At 32.5% G+C, this 24,129-nt stretch overlaps 1 pseudogene; it reads left to right on the top strand.

Moving 5' to 3' along the window:
- Positions 1 to 1,558: 1,558 nt before the first annotated feature.
- LOC124373058 lies at positions 1,559 to 19,557 on the top strand (annotated as a pseudogene).
- The last annotated feature ends 4,572 nt before the right edge of the window (positions 19,558 to 24,129 follow it).

Here is a 24,129-nt window from a genome sequence, read left to right as displayed (position 1 = left end):
GTGATCAGTGCTGGTCACAATGCCAAGTTTAGATGACCAACTTTCTAAACAGTGTGAATTTGGATTTTTTTTATCACAACTACTGTCTTATCCAGAAGCAATCATTGTTCCTCCAAAAACTTCTGCCAGATAAAGATAAAATTGACAAATGACAATAAATAAAAATGAAAATATATGACATAAAATATAAAACCATTTTCTCAACATAGTGAAAAAGTAAGTGCAAGTTCTGGACTTCTCTTAATGAATAAAAGTTATTGTTTATTAACTTGCCATATTTCAGTACTTACTATGTCCACATCTGTGTTTCTTGGCTCATGTGGATTGTGCTTGTCAAATATTTTACTATTTTACTCAGTACCAATTATTGTTATCGTACTCCAGTTTTTTTTCTCTCTTAGAACAAGAAGCTGAGAGAACTATCATTGCACTTAATCCTAAAACTGACCATTGTGCTTGCTTCTGGAGTGACAGGACATTCAGGAGAGTAAGATGGGGATAGGGACTGCCTCATCAAGATCCATGAGGAGGAATTGTGGGTACTATATGTTAATACTGTCACCTTTTAAGAAGGTGAGTCAGCTCTGTACCAGGCTCTCCAATGAAAAAGGTGTAGGAGTCGCTCGCTCCTCACTCCTATGTCCAGGCTAGTAACTGTTCAGCCTTAGCCCTTGGGGAGCACCACCAACTCTTAACAGTAATCCTCCCACAGTTGACTAGGCTTATCGATTTGCCCTTTCACCTCAATATCTTGATATTTACAGTTAGTAATGTGCTGCTCCTTGACATCCATTGGATTGCACATCGGTTTTACTGTTCTCAGTGAGGTTCAATTGGAAGGTATAAATTAACCAGAAGTGAACCCTTGTTCTCAGAACTCATATTCCAGTTGCATACGAGGTGTGGCTATTAAATAACAAGACTTACGTTGTAAAAAGTGTTATTTTTATTTTATACATAATCACTTATTATCATCTTCAATAAACTCTTCTTCTTTATCCCTACAACGCTACATGTGAATTGTTCATTTTTGGAAACAGTACTGGAAGTCATCCTCTGTCGGCTCCTTCAGGACACGTGCAGAGGTCTTTTACAGTTTCCACAGGCTCAAATCTTTTCCCTCTTAATGCAGATTTCACCTTAGGGAACAGATAGAAGTCACATGGTGCAAGATCTGGTGAAATAAGGTTCTAACACGGGCATGCTGTACTTGGCTAGGAATCTCTACACTGAGGAACCTCTCAGGACAGATAATGTAGAATGAGCTGGTGCATTGCCCTGGTGGAGAACACATAGTTTGTCCTACCACATTTCGGGCCGTGTTTTTCCTTACTCTTTGACGTAGTTTAGATAGTACCTCAAGGTAGTAATATTGATTAATTGTTGGCCTTCAGAAACCTAGTGAAAGTGCACAATCCCATAGATATAAAAAAAAAAAAAAATTCTCCAGCTAATAAAATTTACAGATGTCCTTGTATCCAACATAAAAATTCAAAAAATTTGTTTTTCGCCTTAATATTAAATGTAGTTTTACGTTAGTTAAATTATTTTTTAATTATTTTTTTCTTCTACAGGTGCAATAAGACATCAACATTTCTGATGAGAGCAATGATTCCGATGCGCTGCAGGGTCTGCAGCTGGATATGACCAGTGTGGCTGTCCCGGGGATGGACTGCTACGAAGATATGTTCAAAGAAATCACAAAAAAGTTGTACGGCGAAACAGATATGGAAGCTGGAGAAACCATGAGGATAATGCAAGAGTATGATGGTGAAACTTTCAAACTAGAAGAAGGTCACAACTCTTTGAGTGCTTTTGGACTTGCAGCATTGGTTCAGAATGGTTTTCCAACAACAACGTTATTCAGTTTATCAGCACAACAGGAGTTAGAGAAGCTACGAGCAGAAGAAGACACTTGGATTTCAAGTGATGAGTCCATACCATGGACTGATTCTAAGATTGCTAGTTACAAACTCAGCACAAAAACTGTTTAGATGTAATGAGTGTGAGTGTGTTGGGTTTCTCTCAAGAGTTGCTGAACATTGGCTTGGAACTCACGCCAATCTGAGAGTGTTTCAGTGCCCTCAGTGTCCTTACGCGAGTGCATGGGCAAGATGTGTCCGGATGCATCTTGCTCGACAAACACAATATCTGTCCTGACCCAAACCAAGAGTCACTTACCTTGTGGAAAGAGAATCCGGTACTTGAAGAAGTTACCAAATACTTAGAGAGACTAAAAAATCTAGTAGAAGGAGAGCCTATGGATCAAGCTAAAGATGAAGGTGTTGAAGAAGAGACACACCAAAACGCCACTTCCACACAAACCTCAACACCACCTCCAACCTCGCCAGATGAGCAACAGTTGTCTCCTCCAGTTCATCCTGACCACGATGAACAAGACTTGCAAGATCAGGAAATGCAACATGAACTCCATCAGCAGGAGTTACATCAACAGGAGCTACATCAACAAGAGCTACAACAAGAACTACATCAACAAGAACTCCATCAACAAGAACTCCATCAACAGGAGCTTCATCAACAAGAGCTCCATCAGCAAGAGCTCCATCAACAAGAACTTCACCAGCAGGAACTACATCAGCAAGAACTACATCAACAAGAGCTACACCAACAAGAACTGCAACCAACAAGAACTCCATGAACAGGAACTCCGACAGCAAGAGCTTGAACATGAACTTCAACAGCAGGAGCTCCAGGAAATGGACCAACAAGAATTGCAGCAGCAGGAGTTGCAAGCCCAGGAGGGTCAAATCACACATGTTATCGAAGAACATATCCAAGTTCCAGAAGAAGTGGCCAATCAGTTACAACAAATTGCAGCAGCACAACATGGAGAAAACTGGAATACATCCTCAGCTGCAAATTGTCATCACTCAACAAGAAAACCAAGATCTACCCCCAACAATACAAATACAAATCGCTCCATCTCAAGAGCTTTCTCCTCATTTAGTTTCTACATCTCAGCAGACTATACCTCTCCAACAAGCATTATCTCAAACATTAGCTTCTACATTATCACAACAAGTTATATCACAAACCCAAACTGTTACACATCAACCTATTACGCAACAAATTGTCGTCCAGCAACCACAAGTAGTTCAGACTACAATATCCCGTCAAGTAGTCTCACCCCAACCAGCTGCCTCTCCTGCCCCTAAGAAATCGAGTGAAATCGTTACAACAATCAGCCCAAAGAGATATAACTGTACATATTGTCACTATGCAACCGATCGAAGAGATCTTTTTACTCGCCACGAAAATATTCATAGAGATGAAAAACCCTTTCATTGCTATATCTGCCAAAAACAGTTCAACAGAGCTGATCATGTGAAAAAACATTTTCTTCGTATGCATCGAGATACTCCTTATGATATAAATAGGATACGAAGAAACAATATCCAAAGATAGCTCAACCTCAACTAGTACCATTCAGTACTTTCCAAAGCCACAACCCCGGCCACCTCCAGTTCAGCAAGTCGAGACTGTAGCAGTCCAGAGTATAAGTATCCCAGGCTTTGCTCCTCAAAAGACGGAGGATAAAAAAGCACCAAGAAGGAAACCAGGAGAAAAGCGCTACACTTGCTGTTACTGTTCATGGTCGGGTGTGGATAACTGGTGTCTGAAAAGACATCTCAACACACATCTTAAGCCTTATGTTTGCAGTTTGTGCGAATACAAGGCTGCCCGTTCTGAGCGTTTGGCCACTCATGTCTTCAAGGTGCACAACAAGAGAGCTTGCTCGAGATGCAGCTTCCTAGCCGATGATCAAGTACAACTAAGTCTTCATCAGCAACAAAATCATCAGTGAGTACAATATCTTTTTCTGTATTGTTATGTGATTAACTATCCCTCATCCATTGAGAGGGCATATTTTTTTGGGCACTTCTCATCTAAAGTTCTCTTATCTCTAACCTGTTTCTAACACTATAAAATTTCAGACTCTCCAATTCTTTTTCATCACATTCATATCCTTTTCGTATACCTAAAGGATCTTAATCTACTTTCTTGTATTCTTCTACCTACCTTGTATCTACTATACATCGCTTTTGACTTTTCTTAAATGTTATTTTTCTGAACATTTTGGGAAAAACATCTGTGACTTCTATATGATTAAGGTGGTTTTATATGCTCAAACTTCAGGTTTAAGTGCTTTACATCAAATTAAGAGATCATGTTGATTTCTCTTTAAAATGATTGATGGAAAAACAGCAAAGGGTCTCTCTTTTGATAGTGTGATAAAGATTTGATATAAAAATCTATAAAATTTTATATGGTATGTATGAATATATAGGAATCCACTTTTTTTCTATAATGTGTAAGTAATATGTACAAGACTGATCATAATGTCAAATAAGATTAAGTTAACTACTCTAAAATATCACATGAGAAAAGATTTTGTAGTATTATAATTTAAAAAATCAGCTTTAAATCAACGCAATGTTCTAGTCATAAAAATATAACTTTCCATTTACAAATAAATATGTTTTTAGGGATATTGCCCTGTTAAGGTGAAAAAATGGTTTTAGAATTGTCGAAAACGTAGAGGAAAGATAAAAAAATAGTTTTATAGGATTTTATGTTTGTCCATAGTATTAATGTAATTAACTTTAAACAATGTCTAAACCATTTTTGACATCTTTTATGGTTTCAAATGTTTATTTTTTTGCCTTAAGAGTACTTGCTTTTACATGAAAAACATTCAAAGTAACCCTTATACAAAGATCGATTGTTCTTGAAGTGGATGAGGAGCTAATACATGATGACAATGAGGCAGTTCAGTGGCAGATCTAGGATTTTATTTTGTCCATAGTATTAATGTAATTAACTTTAAACAATGTCTAAAACCATTTTTGACATCTTTTATGGTTTCAAATGTTTATTTTTTTGCCTTAAGAGTACTTGCTTTTACATGAAAAACATTCAAAGTAACCCTTATACAAAGATCGATTGTTCTTGAAGTGGATGAGGAGCTAATACATGATGACAATGAGGCAGTTCAGTGGCAGATCTAGGATTTTATTTTGTCCATAGTATTAATGTAATTAACTTTAAACAATGTCTAAACCATTTTTGACATCTTTTATGGTTTCAAATGTTTATTTTTTTGCCTTAAGAGTACTTGCTTTTTCATGAAAAACATTCAAAGTAACCCTTATACAAAGATCGATTGTTCTTGAAGTGGATGAGGAGCTAATACATGACGACAATGAGGCAGTCCAGTGGCAGATCTAGGATTTTATTTTGGAGGGAACTTAAACCATCATAATAAATAGGCTCTGGAAATCTTTTGGATTTTTATGATTAGAGGGCAAAATACCAGGTTTTTTATATGAGTTTAGATAGGCTAGGAAGATCAGGGTTACCTTTACCAGATTGAAAAGATTATTCCTCTTCTTCTTAACATAGGTACTTTAAAATGAACACACAAATGGGATATATAATATCCAGTGTTGCCAAATTTCAGAAACCAAAGTACCTTATGTTCCTTTCTGTTTTAACAACAATTTAGGTTACATGACAGTTTGTGTCAAAGATAAACTGTCTTGTCTGCTTGTAACCCCTATTTTTTCCTTTTTTACAATGCCAACAAGAATAACCAAAAAAACAGCAGGCAGGGATAAAGAAGAAAAATAAGTTTTGACATTTTGAGTTTATTGATGATACTAGGAAAGTAGAAAATATATTTAATACAATGAAACTATTTTTATTTGAATCTATAGATAAAAAATTTTAGAACAAAACAAATTTATATCAAAATATGTAAATAACATTTTGAAAAGAGTTGTATTAAAGTTATTTTAGAATGTTTGAGTAAACTTATTTCATGCATGTGAAGTTTTTACCATTCCGGGTCGCACATTTCTTATATAAAGGAAGCTGGCTGGTATCACTATATAATTGTTATTATCTACAGAATAAATCACTTAAAGCTTGAGTATTGAAAATAAAATGGATTAACGTGGCCTAAAATAGTAAAAATTACTTTTACAAATAATTAATGAATGTAATGTCCAAAGAAGCTTAGCATCACCATATAATTTTATTCTCTACAGAATAAACCACTTAACCAGCTTGAGTAATGAAAATAACTTGTAATAGCAAAAATTGCTTTAACAATTAATGAATAAATTAAATGTCCAAGGGAACTTGGTATCATCACCATATAATTTGTACTGTCTACAAAATAAGTAACTTAAAGCTTGAGTATTGAAAATAAAATCTATTTGTGTGGCCTATAATAGGGAAAATTGTTTTTATAAATAATTTAATGAATGTAATGTTGAAGGAAGCTGGTAACAACATATAATTATTAATATCTAAAGAATAAATTAATTAAAACTTTCTGTGTATACTCTTCATAATTTCTATTAATTGTGTTACTATATCTACCAGTTTTCTTGAGAGATGGAAGCGTTAAAAGGTAAACAATATTTTTAATCCAAGAGAAGATACTTTATCTAATTTCCAATTTATTGACCCACTTATATTTTTGTACGTAGAACACATAGTATATTGTTATTCAGCATGTAAAATAATGTATTATTATAAATTAATAAAAGTGTTTTAATTTGTATGTGTGAATTATGGAGACACAAACTGGTTTTACTAATGAATAATGTATATTCGAAATTGAAATGTTCAACTAATAGAACATTGGAGCTTAACAGGTTAATCAAAGCTTTAATTTGACAAGGCATCATTATTAAATGATTGTTTGCAATCGCAATGTTTTTCTATATCTATTGGAACCATGTTGGTTTGTCATAGCGTATAACGTAAATAAAGACTCAAAACAAATAGTAATCCAGGTTACTGTACAATTGTAAAATGATGAACCTATTGTTTGATATCTCTAACTGTTTTGTTTTTTCCATGCTGCATTTTAGCTAGGAAGGCAAGTATGACCCTCTCCATTGTCGAGGGCACAGTATAGTGTTATTACCTCAGTTTGTTTATTGTTACCATAGCCTAATGCTGTTCACTAGTTCATTATTAGCATTTCTCAGCCGGTTCCGTTTGTTTATAATCTAGTCAGTGCTGTTCCAGCTGAAAATGTGCTTGCACCATACAATCATTTAACAGACTGCTTTACAAACAGCTGTTTTTGTATTTCAGAGGTTTATTAAGTTAATTATTTATATTATAAAATAGCTTCATTGTTGTTAAAGAAATTGTTGTTGTTCTATCTGAAATCTCTCTTTGAATTTTGAAAACGGACTTGTAACACTGTATTAGGTGAATTTTATCTGTAATTAATTTATAATTTAAGATCTGAGTTGTATAAGTGTTCAACATGCTTTACTACATGTTTGACAACTTTGGTTTATATTTCGTTTTTTAATTGCGATTAAAAAAACGTTTTTCTACCTCCGCAATGTGAACGATTGCACCAACCATGGTATGTCACTACCATTGTCTACACCAACCATGGTATGTCACTACCATTGACTACACCAACCATGGTATGTCACTACCATTGTCTACACCAACCATGGTATGTCACTACCATTGTCTATATAATGCTGTGCAGTGAATGAAATACATCACTAATGGTTCCAAACAGTATTTTTATTAAATTTTATTGTACAAAAATCACTAATGTTGGATTAGAATTACTGTAACATTATTGACTCATAGTTGTGGTTTCTTGATCATTTATAAGTGATAAGTCATCTTTATTCAACAGTCAATATTTTCACAAATGAAAAGGTGCATTGTCAATAAACTAGAAATTAGCCTAACAATAAAATAAAATTGAAGATGATAAATACAAAACTATTACAGATTTTAATCAATATTTATGTATACATATACTGAATTAAGGCAATGCCATAATATTCAAATGTATAATCTAAATGTTGTTTCCTAGTTAAGGAAAGAATTAAAATTCTAAATTAAAAAATGTAAAATCAAACATTTTAAATGCTTAAAAATCTAAAACCTTATAAAGTTTAAAAAAGAAAATAGTCACAACCCCACATCAAGATAAATTTATGATTTGAGTGTCAAATATTCTTTAATACTATAAAAACTATGAGCAAAGAAAACCCCTAGAGTTCTTTATAAACTATTTAGGTTAATTTTTTTAACTGTGTCTCTTCATACCTGGTAGTTTTTCATAGTGTCATTAAAAATATTTGGAATGCATTTTATAATACTAAATATGTATGGATCTATTTGGTTGATACAAAATTGAAATCAGTGATTTTCTGCTTATCCTAGAGATCAAAATAAAAAACTTATAGGTACATGTATCCATTAATACATCTCTGATATACATCTCCAAATTGGGTAGAAATTAGGAGTTTTGTAAATAAGGAAATAATTTGTATTTGGCAGATTTTGTAATTTTGAGGGGAGGCATTATCAACTCATATCTATCTTATCATATATTTGTACCTTTATAATACACACTGAAATTGCCTGACATAAAATTTGCAAAAGACTATTCTTACACGTTGCAATGTATATTGAAGTAGGCCCACTTATTTCTATAAAAGTGACTCATCCATATATATCAAAGCAGACAAAATTATCGGTACAGTAGTGTACTCAAGAGATTTACAGCTTGTAGAGTAGTCTTAAACAAACAATGTGCAATGGTTCTCTATCAGTTATATACTAAGCAACTTGGTAAAAGGTCTTGTATTTGTGATTTTATTAACTGTAAAGCACATTACAGCTTCACTACTTTGGTTGCGGAGGCAGGAACACGTTCTTGAATCGTTGTACTAATCATTTTAAACCTAAGTCTGGGCACAAATTAAGAATAATTTAAGAAGTTTATCAATTGAGTTATTTTATGATACTCACAATATTCTTAATGTTGTGCTAATGAATAAGTAAGTAATCTTAAAAAGTGTATAGGGGGGAGGAGTTAAACTTTTCATGGCCAATGATTGAAGGTGGGCTTGTGTTTCTAAATTTATTCAAATCTCAATGGCAGCTTCTAATTGAGCCAAAGTCAGCTAGCCCCTTTTTCACTCTATTCAGATACAGCCATCATCATTTGTTAATAGTGAATGATACGGGTTATCAGGACTTTTTGAGGAATACTTTTTGAAAGAAACCTAGAAAATTCAATATATTTACCGTAAGTTGAGCATTATTGTCATAAATATTGACAATTTCATACCGTGTTTAAGAGAATCTTTAAGATAACTTTTTTATTAGTTATAAAATCATGTAAAAATGGCATGTAAACAATGGTCCTATGTGGTTACATATACAATTTTTTTTTTGTAAGATGAGGTTTTATAAAACTACATTGTGAAATATTGTATCGTTTATTATTATACTGCACAAATAGGATTTGATTTTTTTAGTATGTTATTTCAAAATGAATACACTCAAAGTTAATTTAAACCCTTTGGAGACTGCCTTTCAATATATTGGAAGTTTGTATTTGAAGCGAGTACGGTAAATTTGTAATACACGGTACATGGTTTTTATTTACTCCATAACACATTTTGATTAGATTATTGTGCAAAACTGTAATCAGATAACCAAAGTAAGGAAATATTGTACATAAAATTTGACTACAAGTTCTTAAATTCTATGTTTGTGTATGTACATCGCCTTTTGTGAGTCCAAATTTCGACTACTTGGCACTAAAACGTGTTTACATCATACTTTATGTAGTTGTACATAAATATACCCTCTATAAAAATATATGTTGAAGGTATGAATCCCAAATTTTTATTTCAGGTAGTTTTGGTTTGAAACTGCAAATCTCTTTGAAGTAGCTTGGTATTTTCAGCTTTTCTGGGTTATTGGGTGGTCTCCAAAGGACTAAATGATATTTGCAAATAAGAAACAATACACAAGGTCACGTATAATCAATAACAAATTTATTTTTATTATGAGAAACTCATAAGTGGTTTCTGAACTGTAGCATGCAGTAAATCTTACTCTTCCAATGTGAGACATTAGGGATTTTTTATATTCATTTATGAACTGTCAAATATTACTTGTACTTTTCAATTATTGGTACCAGCGGACATTATGTTCAATAAACCGTAGAATGACATATTTATAATAGTTTATACAGTATAAATACACAGAGGGAAAATTAAAAGATATGATTTTAAGTGAGATTTAAATGTTGCAATATTATGAACAGATTAAGAAGTATGAATCAAAATGTTTACATTTGTCTGCAATCTTGAAATTTTAGATAATATTGGAGTTATATTAATAGTTTCGAAGAGTAATTTATACAAAGTTGTAACAACATATACTTTAAAAGATTGGTTATTTTGATTCTATGATATATAAAATCTTCTTGGCTTGGGAGATATCAAATATTTACATAAACATAATTGCTGCAAATTCCCTTATGTCTATAAATAACTTAATTCTTAATCCTATGTACAAGTTGTTTACTAATAAATACTTATCACCATAGTATTAATTAATAAAATGGGGTTACAAAATCATAAAAGGCAAATCTTTGCCTAGATTAGTTTTTTTATCGGGGCTACTGCAATCTCACCATCCAATTTCATGGCCACTTTAATTTATCTATTCAAGATATTTTAGTTATATTATATTACTACATCATAATTTGAATCAAGAGAATATTTATATTTATTGAACAACAAAAACCATTGTGGTGCATTTATTTAAGTTTGCTAAGTTACCAAAGTAATTTTAAGAATTAGCTTTATAAAATCTAGTCAGCAATTTATTTATTATATTTAATAAATTATTAATTTTATTTGATAACTAATTTTAATTCTATGTATATAATTATAATTGCCATATAAAGTTTTGAGTTAAGAAAACATTTATCAGTCCATTGATAAAGAACTAAAATAACTTATTTCCAAGCAATTGTATATACAATTTCAAAAAGATTCACAGACAGCTCTACTTTTAATAGAAGAATTTCTAAGTCTTAAAGACTGTAACCATTATTCAAAGTTCTAGCTCCAAATTATTTTCCCTAAAATTTACTGCCAAAACTGAAAGTCAACAACAAAATGAGGAATTGTGCCTACTTTCATGTGTCAATGTGCAAATTAGTGTTACCTTTTGTGGTTTTATCATGTGAACTTGGTAAATGTTAATTAAAAACAATTGGTATTTGATTTTTTGATTCCATCAGTAATTAATAAATACATGCAGATTATCTTTAGACTACTAGTTGTACATAGTATATGCTTTGTAAAAGCAATATAAATGTACAGTGATGTAAGAAGATTTAAAGAAAATAAAGAAATGTTTTATACTCTTTGTAACAAACAGGTGGCATTTTCTTTTTAATTCCTAAATTTCATAGTGGGATTTTAATTTACAGCATGGATTTTCCAAGACTTCATAATTTTGGAGAAACAGCACGTCACACAAGGAAAAGTTTTCAGAATAAGTAAGCCATTAGGTTTTTTTTTCATTTTTTACGTTATTTTATTGTGTAAGTTATTCTAAATCTTATGAATGAATATATAAAATAAAAAAATGGACTAGTGATATGAACATGTGAGTTCTGAATGATCATCTTAAATGTTTAGGCTATCTATGTTAAAGATAAGATCTATGTTAAAAATAATCTCTTCTAATATCAGTAGTCCAGGAGACAAGAATAAATTAGTTTCATGTTAGAATACAACCTAATTTTTCATTGAAGTCTGTTATGAAACATGGTAACTATCAAATTATAAACTTTCAGAGAATGGGCCTTAAAGTTTTGAGTTACGATATTTTATACTTATCCACTAAACTTCAAAATATGTAGACATTATTAGCTAATCTATGTAATATTTTTTCTGAATATAACATAACTGTTTTATTTTAAACAGTACCTTTAGATACCACGTTTACATATTGGTAAGTATCAGAGATACCATGCTTTACACTGTATTCTATTGCTTGAGTTGCTTATGGTAAGTGTCAGACACTAATTAAAAACCGAAGAAAATTGATTAGCATGGTAACTAATTCTGTGTTATTGACAATGGTTTATTTGAAAGAATACTAGGATTTTGGACGTATCGCATGGTTAAATGTTACACAAATAGAACTTGCAAGTGTTGTAAGTTGGTGATTCTTCACACTACTATCCTTAACCTCAGGTATATGTTTTTGACGTACAACTAGTTCTATTGTCAAATTTTTTTATTTTTCAGAGTCCATGGTTAACACACGTATACATAATGATTGTTGCACCAATAACATTTTTTATGGTTACAAAACCTGTTGACACTAGAAAGAAATCTTGTTGCAGTCATAACATTAAAAGAAGGGGAGTGTTGTGCTTTGATTAGAATTTCTAACCATATGGAACAAGTATTTGGACAACAAAACAAAGTTTTAAAATAACTGGATACAAGGTGTGAAGAGTGGAGTGGGCTGGTAGGGAATTCCAAAACTTGTAGTGAGCTGTGCTGTTCTACATAATATTTCAAAGCAGTGAAATGACAGTTGGATTATTTACTACTCACAGTTCAATGAAATGGAAGTTATGAGTCAGGTGCTGAGAATTGCAGACTTGTCTGCCTGGGTGCTCTCACTCTCTGTTCAGTGAATCATAGCCTACATTCACTACACAAGATATAAGGTGTTTAATTGGTTTAGCACCTTATTATCTGCACTATTGCTTCTCTTATGTTATCTTCAATAGCCTATTCTTCAGTTTAGTGCCCGTGTGTACCTAATTATAAAATCATGTCCGAGTGCTTTGTTTGCAAAAAAGCTACTGGTCAAGCTAGGCATAACATTTCATGCTCTGACTGCAAGAAACTATGCCATATCATTATCGTGTTTTAATTTATCCAAAGAAGTGTTGACTATATAACCAATGAGAAGCAAATTTGGTGCTGTCCATCTGGTGCTCTGAATAGAAGAAAGAGCATGGTCATGTGAGTCACATTATAGATTGGAGTCTGATATTAGAACATCTTTATCTGATGTGCTAAAAAAGCTCAATGAAACTTCTGATTATGGTTTTACTGACAATTAACAAATCGTTTGATTTTTGATGACACAATTTTGTTCACAATGCTAAGTTAGCAGAGTACCTTCAACTTATTGATGATTTAAGGGTGAAAAATATCCAGCTGCAAAGGAAAGTGGCTGATTTGGAGATTCAGGGGATTTCTGAAAGCAAAAACGAAGATGTGTATGAAGTTGTGATGAAGGTTGGTGTTGCTCTCGATATAAAGATTACCAGAGAAGCTATCAATGTATGTCACCATCTAAAAAAAAGGAATTATGCTAATTGTCCTGCTGGAATTATAGCAAAGTTCATCAAGTTGAGAAAACAAATTGAAATTTCTTTAAAAATGAAGAGTAAAGAGGAATCTGAACTCACATGATGTTGACTACATTATGACCACTGCCATTCCCGTTTATGTCATGAGAATCTCAGCTCTGCCAAGAAGAAACCGCTTGCTGCTGCACAGGTGGTGAAACAAGAAAAGAATTATTCATATTCATGTGTAAGAAACGGCAAAATATTTCTGAGGAAGACCCAAAGTGAACCCTTTCTTATTGTTAGTTCAATAGAATAAATTGAAAACCTATAAGCAAAGCACTTATTTCAGTAAAAATGCATTAATTTTAATTTGAACTAACAATCAATTGTTTGAGACAAAACAAATTTTTTATATTTCTTTAGAATAAGTCTAAGGGAAAACTTAATTAATACTTTGTCTTCTTTGCCAGATTTAGTTGTTCCAACAGAAGTCTGTATACACGATTGGGAAATACGTTTGTATTTAATTAGAGGTTATAACCAGTGTTCAAACTGAAATGACAGCTACAGATGACGTTAAGTGATTATGTGAGTGACCAGTATGAGGCCAGATCAGGTGTTTGTTTTCAGTCAGCTGACGCACTCAAGATCACTATTGCATTGAATCTTCTGGGCTTTTTGTTGCGGTCGTGGCGGTACACAGGCTGCATTCTCATTATATTGCCTTATTTGTATATAAATTAAATATCATAGTGTCTGAATGCAAAGCTCGAAATTTAGCTATTACCGGGGACATGAACATATGCTTGCTTAACTGATCACTGCTCGTAGATGAGTATTTAGAGATTATGTCAAGTAATGGTCTTGAGCAACTGATTGACTTACCCACTAAAGGTATTTTTTAAACCTAGAGATCAATGTAGCTTTGATTCTGATGTGTTAACCTCTTTTAGACAAGACCATGATGAAGTAATTTGTAATATTGTATTTCTTATAAAAAAGTAAGGATACTTTGTTTTCTGAATTTAAGACCAAAATAGACCTCGTCAACATTTTCTTTGCATTTATAATGGGTTAATTATTTATCAAGAAAAAAGCAAACTTGTTTTCATTACTTTCAGACATATTAAGACAAGCTGTAGACTTTTCAATGTACAAAGTAAAAATTACCTCAAAATGTAAGTTAAAATATTAGATGAATTTTGATCTTTGTTAGCATCTGTGATTTAGTAACTTAGCTGTACCAAAAAAATCAAAAAAAAGATTGAACGACCCAAAATTTCAACATTTGAAACAAAATATTTTGTTTATTACCAGAGTATTTTTGAAGAAAATATATTTGATATTAAGAAACAATGAGAAACTATCAATAACATGCTTGGTTCACAAAAAAGAAAGATAGTACTCCAGGTGTTTATTCTAGATTCAAGTCGGAAGAACTTATCTCTGAGCACGCAGTTGAAAACCTAATGAGGGACGCTGAAAGTTTTGATGACTTTGATTGTCATATGTGCACTCAATTTGTTCATGCTAAGTATTCGGATGTCATGTTTTTGCTATCCTACTTGATCAGAAGAAGTTCTGGCTGATTTCAACAGTTTGAAATGTAACAGTCTCCTGGTATTGTTGGTATATCAGCACATGTAATGAAAAAAATGGGTAGTATCTTATCTCTTGTGTTGTAATTTTTAATCAACATTAATTTAGAAACTGTTATATTTCCGATCTCTTTAAAAACAGCACTGGTTGACTTACTTCACAAGAAAATTTCACCTAAGAATCTCAATAAATATCGACCGATATCTCTTCTCTCAATTGTCTCTAAAATAGTAGGAAAGATTATAAAGGTCCGTCTGGTTCAATTTTTAGATTCTAGCATTTGGCGATGTAGATGACAAAATCTTATTTAACTATCTTTGGATGATCGGAATCAGAGGTATTCCTTACAAATGATTTAAAAGCTGTATAAAATAATCTATCTCAATATGTAAACTTTTTAAACTCTGTCAATTCAACTCTTCCAATTAAACTTGGAGTGCCAAAAGGGTCTATTTTAGGCTCAATACTATTCTTAATCTATATTAATAGCTTCTGTAATGGAAATTGATCAGGTTCCTTATTAATGGATGGCACTGCCCTTTGTTATTCCACTATAAGTAATCAAACAGTGTACAGCGTAATTCAAGAAGATGTTGATAAATTGAAAAATGTGGTTTGCAAGAAATAGAATGTTCTTTAGCGTAAAAACAAAGTTTATGAATTTTTGTTAAGAAATGGAAAGACATAGGACAAGTTTTTTTTTTATGTGAACAATGCTTAATTCTCTGGAGAAATCCATGAAAGAATTGTGTTGAAGTTGAAAGAGTAGAACAAATAATGTATTTGGTAGTTTTTCTGGATGAAAGCTGTAGTTGGAGGGAACAGATTGTTAATGTGAAAACTATTTAAACGCTTCGCAGAGTAAGTTTTATTTTTTGCAGTATTTATGCCTGTTCCTATCATATAAACTATTTACTGTTCTATAATCAACTCTAAATTGCAATATGGTATCTCGTGTTGAGGAGGGGCTTATTATTCTATTATTCATCCTATTATTTTAAATCAAAAAGAGATCATTAGTTACTATCAGAGCTAATAGGAATGACTCTTCCTTTCCTCTTTATGTTCAGTTTGAGATGCTTCTGCTCAGATAGTTGTATATTTATATGGTACCTACTAAGGATATTTTTCTCAAGAGTTGGACATACACTGGGAAATGAGAACATGTTACTGATGTTAAACTGATTATCTATGCCTTTTCCTAAATTGGAAGTATACAAACGTTTTTATACATTCACAGCTCCTAAGCTCTACAACACATTACCTGAAATGTTGGCTCTTTACAATTGGTATAGAGCGGCTCGTGAATTAGTAACTTTGTTAGAGATTTTTTTGTTGCATGAGTTCGTAATGGTTACATCTTTATCTTTTGTGTCTAAGTATCTTTTTGGTGTATTTGTGTATATATGTGTAGGTATGGATGTGTATATGTGTGCATGTATGTGTACATATTTATGCTCTTTAATTTATTATGGTAATGCAATGCATTAATTATATCATTGTGAAATACAATTTAATTCTGTGTGCTTTGTTTTAAATATTGATGTGGTTTATGATTTACTGTAGCTGTGTACATTTTTCTGTGAAAAAGGGGTTGCCAGGTTTATCTGCTTTTAATTAATAGCAACCTCAACTCAGCTATTAGCCCAGAGGTGCCTATCCATTGTACATTTATCTACTCTTGTGATATAATTATGTGTTAACTATCACAATAAACTAATTGTAATGTACTTAGAAAATGAAATTTTGTTATTCTTGAAATTGAAGCTGAAAACTTTTAAAATGGACATGACAATGAAAGAAGTATCCTGGAGCTATTCATAATTGAATATTTACTTGTGAAAACAGGTCAAGTACGAGTAAATACTAGTTTACTTCTAGTATTTTTATTTGTCAAGGCTAAATAAAAGCTTGCAAGAAATTGACTGTTATTCACGTGAAAGTGAACGTTTTACTTCAATCGTTAGTAAATTCTTCGAACATTTACTTAGTTTTTATTCACTGGACTACATGTTTTACAGCTGAATGCCTTAAAACAACAGAATTTCTAACTCATAAGGAAGTTGAATGTCATCATAGAGTTGCCATTTTCAGTCTCTTCAGGCTTCAGTCCAATCAGGCTGATGTGTCAAGCTAAACAAATTGAGCTATGGGAATATGTATCATTTGGTATTTTTATCCTTTTTGCTACCCTTCCAGTTCATCATCACTAAAACAAGCTAAAGATCAAATTTCTTTCTTTTAGGAAATTCATCAATCAATTTTTCTTATATGATACATATTTTGTTCAAAGCATCCAGCAACTCAGATGTTCCAATCATTATTAATTTAAGTTTATAGTGAAAAAGGAAGCAACATGACAATGGAAGTTTATTTTTAATTTAAAGAATAAAAATGTCACATAAAGATCCAAAAGTTAGTTTCAGATGTGGTTTTCTGGCTATTATCTAATTTTCCTGTACACAATGCATCGAAACACTACTGACGCAATTAAAATCTTAAGATGTTTTGCTCTCACTATGGTGAGCCATCTTTAGCGAACTGATATAAAACAAACCACTTAAAAAAATTAGTGGAGAAAGGTCAGAGATGTAATTTGATGGGTTCATTTAGACTGCCAATGTTTTAATAATTTGACACTGATGTGATAAAGCCAGCAGACTGTGCTAAAGAAAACATTCATTGCTAATTGGTTGAGCAGTAATTGATGAGTGGTTTTTGGTAATTTACACAACCTCAAAACTAGGTGTATAAGGCATTGCTAGATATTGTAAGCAGTGCCCAATAATAACAGTCTGTATTACCTTACTTTGAAATCAGAATTTTTGCAACCTGCACTATACAAAGCAAATTCAAACAAACTGTTGTAATTCAATACCTATTTCACACTGTAGATTAATTTTTATTTGTTTTCTTACTACTTTTAAATCAGTTCTAATAGAAAAAGTCACCTACATATCAGCAATGGTGACTATTAAAGGAGCCTAGTTTTCTACAAACTCACTTTATGTAGGAAACCAATTTATAGTATCAATCCTATCTTCAATAATGATTTAAAACATAGCAAAAATATATTATTAATGCCTTGTCCGAGTCTCTTCTCTTTTCCTCAATATATAGAAATATATTTCACTTGCATGTCCACTAGTCCAGTTATTTATTAGAGACTTAAGTGAAATCAAACTTGACCTTATAACAATGGTTGCCTTTGCAATACCCTTTGTGCTTTGTGTCCAATGGTTGCTGGTATTCGGCACTGATTTTTCTATAGCACAAGAGGAGTTGCCCAAAGATGACATCAACAACATTCCTGACAACTTTCTTATTAAATTACTAAAAAGTATAATATGATATATAAAAACTAAATCCTGTTGGAATACAAATATTGTTGAAGTGGCTGATAAATGAATTAATGGAATTGAATTAATGTGTGTATGTGTATACTGTCCGTCCATCTCTTCCTATTACTGTCATAGATTACATGGAAACAAAATTTGAACAAATCTTTTAATAAATTGAAAAACCATATTGTTGATCAAAATTATTTTTTATCCATGATTCTTACTGTTTCAGCCTTTCTCATCAGAAACTACCAGATCTGGACAACAATTCCAACTATTCCGTGTCAAATTATTATCAGAATGTGGTGAGAACTCCATCAGATATTCCTCCTCTTTTGGAAGCTCAGAAACAATTTACTTGCATTCTGTGTGGCATGCAAACCAGCACTCTGAATAAAATGCAACAACATATGACATTCCACTCGGATTCGGATACTTTGCCTTCGATAGAACTTGACGATTACGGTTTGGAAATATTTCCGCTACAGACTATAATCCGTGAACATGTTGAGCCAAGACAGTATGACTCGTTAAAGGTGTCTCTGTGGAAAAAATATGGACGAGCACTGCTCTCTCGAAAGCGACTACACTGTGGACTTTGCTGTAGCATGAACTTTGACTTTACCTTTCATCGAAGCAGAATCAGCCTAGCAAGACATTACTTGTTGCGACACTCAAGAACCTCCCACAAGTGCTCTCTATGCTATCAGCGTTTTAGACACAAGTATCAAGTTGATTTGCATAAAAGAGCGGATCACAATGAAAGAAGCAACGTCACAGCTTTGTGATACATTAATTCAACTACAGTATTTTAAACATGCTTGTATTAAAGGTAATTCCAGTCCTTATTATCGAGTAAATCCAGATATTTAATGGATTTAATATTGTTAATCAACAATTCTAAATTAGAACCAGTGTATATATTTTCAAACCATTTAAATCCATACAATTCATGTACATAATATAAATTTCTGAAATGTTATAGAAAATAATATATATCAAATTGTATACAACTTTAAAATAAACACTATTATACTATTATTATTAACATCCCAGTTTTGTTGTTAGTCAATACAAGGCTAGTGAGATTGTATAGTATGTTAATTTTATGTACATATACCTTAATTTTTATACGTACTATTAGTTTTTTAGAATGAATTTTCTATGAGAAATAAATGTTATACTGTTAAGAAAAAAATAATAATTTCACCTTTCACTGTTAATAAGTGTACAATATCGTTATAATAAAATAACCTTCACTAAAAGTCTATTGTTTTTAGCAAAATGTTGTCAGTGAATATTTAACTATGGTATATAAACAATTTCATATGTCTATCGGTTTAGAACTTTTTTAATTTATGCTATACCTTATTAACTATATTAAATAAAACTTTATGTTGGAAATTTTTTTGATTTTTTTTAAATAAACGTGTATACGTATCACCCTAAGTGACCATTATTAGAAAATGTTTCGTTCATTAAAAATACTTATGTAGCTCGAAGGTAGTATAGCTTCTCTCTCCCTAACCATTAAAAAAATTAATAAAATCCTCTGATGAGAGTATATTTTTATTAATAACTAAGAGGGCTTGGTCCCATAGCACTGCGACTATTAACACTCTGGGATTTCCATATTTTACATCTGAGGGCTCAGAATGTTTTTCTAATCAACTCCGGAGATGACCTTTTATTCTTTGTTGCTAAATCTAGACCTCTGACTCATTCAGTCAGATGTTTTCATACAGATCTCTGACCTGGAAAATTTCTCATCAGAAGAATACTTTTTCTTTTGGCAGAGTCAAAGCCAATTTTCTTAAAAGTTTATGACCAGTTTTGACTGCCATAATCTGACATGTTAACAAGAAAGCTCTCCCTCTTATTTACGACTTCTTTTCTGAAACTAAGGGAAACGTCGACTCAAGGTTCTAAACCCATAAAGAGGCACCTGATCCTTTCCTTGCTAGCAAGTTCATTTCCTTGTTTCTTTGGCTTGGCATAATTTTCAGCTCAACCTGATTTTTTTAGTTCTTTCATTATTTAGCTTATTGTAAGCTTCAAATTAAATTCAGTCTTCTTACAGCTGCTTTGCTGTATTCAGATAACATGTCCCATACTTTATTCTTTGAGTATTGAGTATGTCTCTTGCATTTGTTTCTTATAATGGGTCTATTTCCATCTTAATTGTTCATTAGCACGTCTTATTATTACTAGCAACAAATAAGCTATTTGGAAATTTTTTGTGTGAAAATGTTGTTTCTTCTACCCATACTTAAGACTATTAGATATTCTTTGTAAATCCCTTCAAAATATAAGGTTTTTGTCAAGTGAATTCAAGATGGAACCTATAAAAGGAATTTATAATTAAAAGGAATCTCCTTACACCTGGAGGAGCCAGGTAGAGAAACCCATTTAGACTCCACTTTGATAGAAGTTTCATCCATTTATTGAAACTGATTTTGGCTCAAATATCTTGGGAATCACCTCATAAGGCACTGAAACATTGTTGTGATTGCAGAATACAAAATCAAGGTAGAAGAACTATTGAATAAGGACATTTTGGACTGTGTTACAAAATCAATATCTGGCCAACTCGTATATGAGAATTTGAATAGTCCCAAAATAGTGATAATGTCCCTTTCTTTGACAATTTATTGATTGACTATCCCCATAGATCTTGTTTGAAGAGTACAGTAGAGCGTCGATTATCCGAAACAATTGTTGCAAGGGGGTTTTCGGATAATTGAACATCACAGTAAAAGTCTAGTTATTTGTTGAGGGTAGGGAAATGGGTGGGACAGCAGAAAGAAACACATTTTTAAACTAGAACATACAATAGCAACACATACAGTAAATACAATTTTGACTCAGTGACTTAGATATCGTAGAAACAGTAAAAAATTTACTTAAAATAAGATAAAATAGGAACAGTACAAAATCAGCCCAAAATTAGATACATGTGATAAAACAGCACAGAGAATAATAGCACACTGGTTAAAACAACGCTGATTTCAGTGGCACAAAGTGAGGTTAGGTGGACATGGAACAGTACTATACGTAACAGTGGATTGTGTTGATTGCAGGCAACGCTACGCTGCATGCGCTCCTGCTGCCCAGTTCCTTTACTGTATGAACTTTTCTTTGATTTTCAACAATACAACCGATGCGAAGGAACAAGTTTTAGACATGCACAAAAGCACACAGCGCCATCTAGGCAACAGTAAGAACCTTCATAATCATAATATAAGACCGAAGTCGGATAGGGCTGACCAATCGTAAAATTTCAGCGGGATTTGGCTTTCAGATAATCGACCTGTACTGTATTTTTGTGCACTTCACCTCTTTCATACATGAATTTAATATTCAATGTCTGACATCTTCAATATGTAACTGGAATATAGTAAGTCATATATAGAGTCAAGTATAGTAAGAATATCTTGTAAGTCAACATATAAGAGTAAATAAAAGGTTGGGTTCCAGAAGTGAAATCAGGGAGCCACTAATAAGATTTTATGGTGTATTCAATTGGATCTCAAGACGGTGCAGTGGGTTAGAGTTTAATATCTCTTGGATACTTGAAGTCAGCATGACAGGCTCTGAAATTATCTGCTTATCTATTACATACTTAAAAGTGATATTTCATGAACTGCACAAATCTTTGCCAGATACCATTAAAATTAGGAAACTAGAGAAGGGGGAAGTGAAATCAAATTTGCTGAAGAGAACATTTTAGTAGTCTGCACCAGTTTAATTAGATTTTCAGTTATAATTTATTAGAAAGGGAAGGCCATACATTGACGCAAAAGGAGTGAGAGCTGCTATGTAACTGTCTGCAAATCAATCAGTACCTCTACAGGTATGTGTACAGCCTTTGTAGTGAAACATAAATATACACGGTTACATTTTCAAAGGCTTAATTTCTAAATTTTTATATTGAACCCTACCAGTTTCATAGACATAAAGATAAGAAATGAGATTAAATGACATGCTAGGAAGTTACCCATAGTCTACTTTTCTTTGAAGATAACCCAGTATTTCTCTTTTATACAGAGTTGTAAATACAGGGGAGTTTATAATGTTGTAAATACAGGGGAGTTTTAATGTTTTTTTGTATCTATTGCATAAAACTTAAAAATTATAATTGAAGAGGTGGATTCTAAAAAGAGCTAAGTCAATTTTTTTTCTCAATTTCTGATTTTAGTTGTTCCAGAATGCTGAATTACAGTTTTTATACAGTGTTGTTATTGATACTAGTCAATGGGAGCTAAGTCTAATGTAAAATGAAAGGTGAAATATGATATTTCTTCCAAAGAGTGCTAAGTCACTGGGAGTTTCATTCCAAACCGCTCTACAGTCTGTGAGCATGCGCAAAATAGCAGCTGATCTATCATAAAAAATCCCTAACCTGGAATACCAGTCACAAGTGTTCTTTTGGTGGTTTTGTATTGTGTTGGTTTATTATTTGAAGTAAATAATGTGTGATAATATTTTGCTTGAAGAATATAATAAACAAGTTGATTTGTCAGATAGAGGAAGAAAGAGAACTAGAAATGAAGAAAACTGGGACAAAAACCGGCGAAAAATATGCTAGGAACTGTTCATCATCTAAAAGTAAGCCTACTATTGATTGTAAACATAACCTTAAAAAGGGCTGTTTAGCTGACTCTTTAACAGAAGAAGATGTTATTGATTTTTTCAATAAGATACATATAAGCATAAATCTCAAGCAGCTCAAGATAATTTTTTAATGAAATACATTCATACTTCTCAGCCTAAAACAAGACAACCTAGAAAGGAAAACCCTAGATGCCGTAGTGTTGCATCATATTTCATACATAAAGCTAATGGGCCTATTGTTCAAGTCTGTGCCAAGACATTTTGCTCTATAACACAAGTTGGGCAAAAAAGACTGAGCAATTTAAGTAAATATTTCAGAGAACACGGCGAGTCTAGGCCAGAAAATAGAGGGGGTAGTAGAGTCACTAAAAATGACAAGAGTAACTATGTCAATAATAAACTTTATTATAAGATTGAAGTGTAGAGAGAGCCATTATGGGCGGCATAAAAGTGTAAACGGTTACCTACCTCCTGAACTTAGTGTGAAAAAACTTTGGCGTACATGGAAAACTGATGCAAACGCTAATGGTCTTAAGGTTTGCTCGTACTCTAAAATTCTTTAAATTATTCAACCTCCGTTTTAATTTAGCTTGTGGAGATCCAAAAACAGACATTTGTTCATTTTTGTGAAGAATGTAAACTAACTATTAAATCAGCAACAGACACCAAGCTTAAGTTAGAAACCATGACCAAACTAAGATTACACAAATTGCGGGCCAAGTTTTTTTGAATTAGTTGGAACCGAGGTTCCTGATACTGTTTGTGTATCCTTTGACATGGAACAAAAACCAACCGTTGCCAAAGTTGTCCGTTTGGTGAAGTTTATTATTCAAGGCAGATTCGGATTTTTAATTTGACTTTTGTAATACATGGGCCCAACCAAGGTAAGGAAAATGTGTTTATTTACACGTGGACAGAAAACCAATCAGCAAGAGGTTCAAACCAAGTTTTGTTCTGCATTGATGGACTTCATTAAAGTTCTTGAAAACAGGTTCCAAGAAGATCCTCATAAACCAAGCAAACTGAGGTTGTTTTCAAATTCGTGCTCCGGCCAGAACAAAAATCGAACTGTTTTAGGCTGTCTGTTACATTATGTCAATCAAAATGAAATTCCATTCTTCTCTACAATCGAACATGTTTTTCCGATTCGTGGTCATAGCTATATGCCTCCTGACAGAGTCTTTGGTCGGATGGAACAAGAATTTCGAAAAAAGGAAGTCATTGAAAGCCCAAGAGAATACTTGGAAATCTATAAAAATTATGGTGTTGTTAAGATGCTGGGAGAAGATTGGGATGTACTTGATTATAAGTTATGTGCAACGAACGGCCTCAAAAAAACATTCCCTTTCTTATCAAGAGAGG

The sequence above is a fragment of the Homalodisca vitripennis genome, unplaced genomic scaffold (genome assembly GCF_021130785.1).
Source record: "Homalodisca vitripennis isolate AUS2020 unplaced genomic scaffold, UT_GWSS_2.1 ScUCBcl_4729;HRSCAF=11084, whole genome shotgun sequence".
NCBI lineage: Eukaryota > Metazoa > Arthropoda > Insecta > Hemiptera > Cicadellidae > Homalodisca > Homalodisca vitripennis.
Note: the sequence above shows the minus strand (reverse complement) of the source record. Positions and strands in the feature narration are given on the sequence as shown.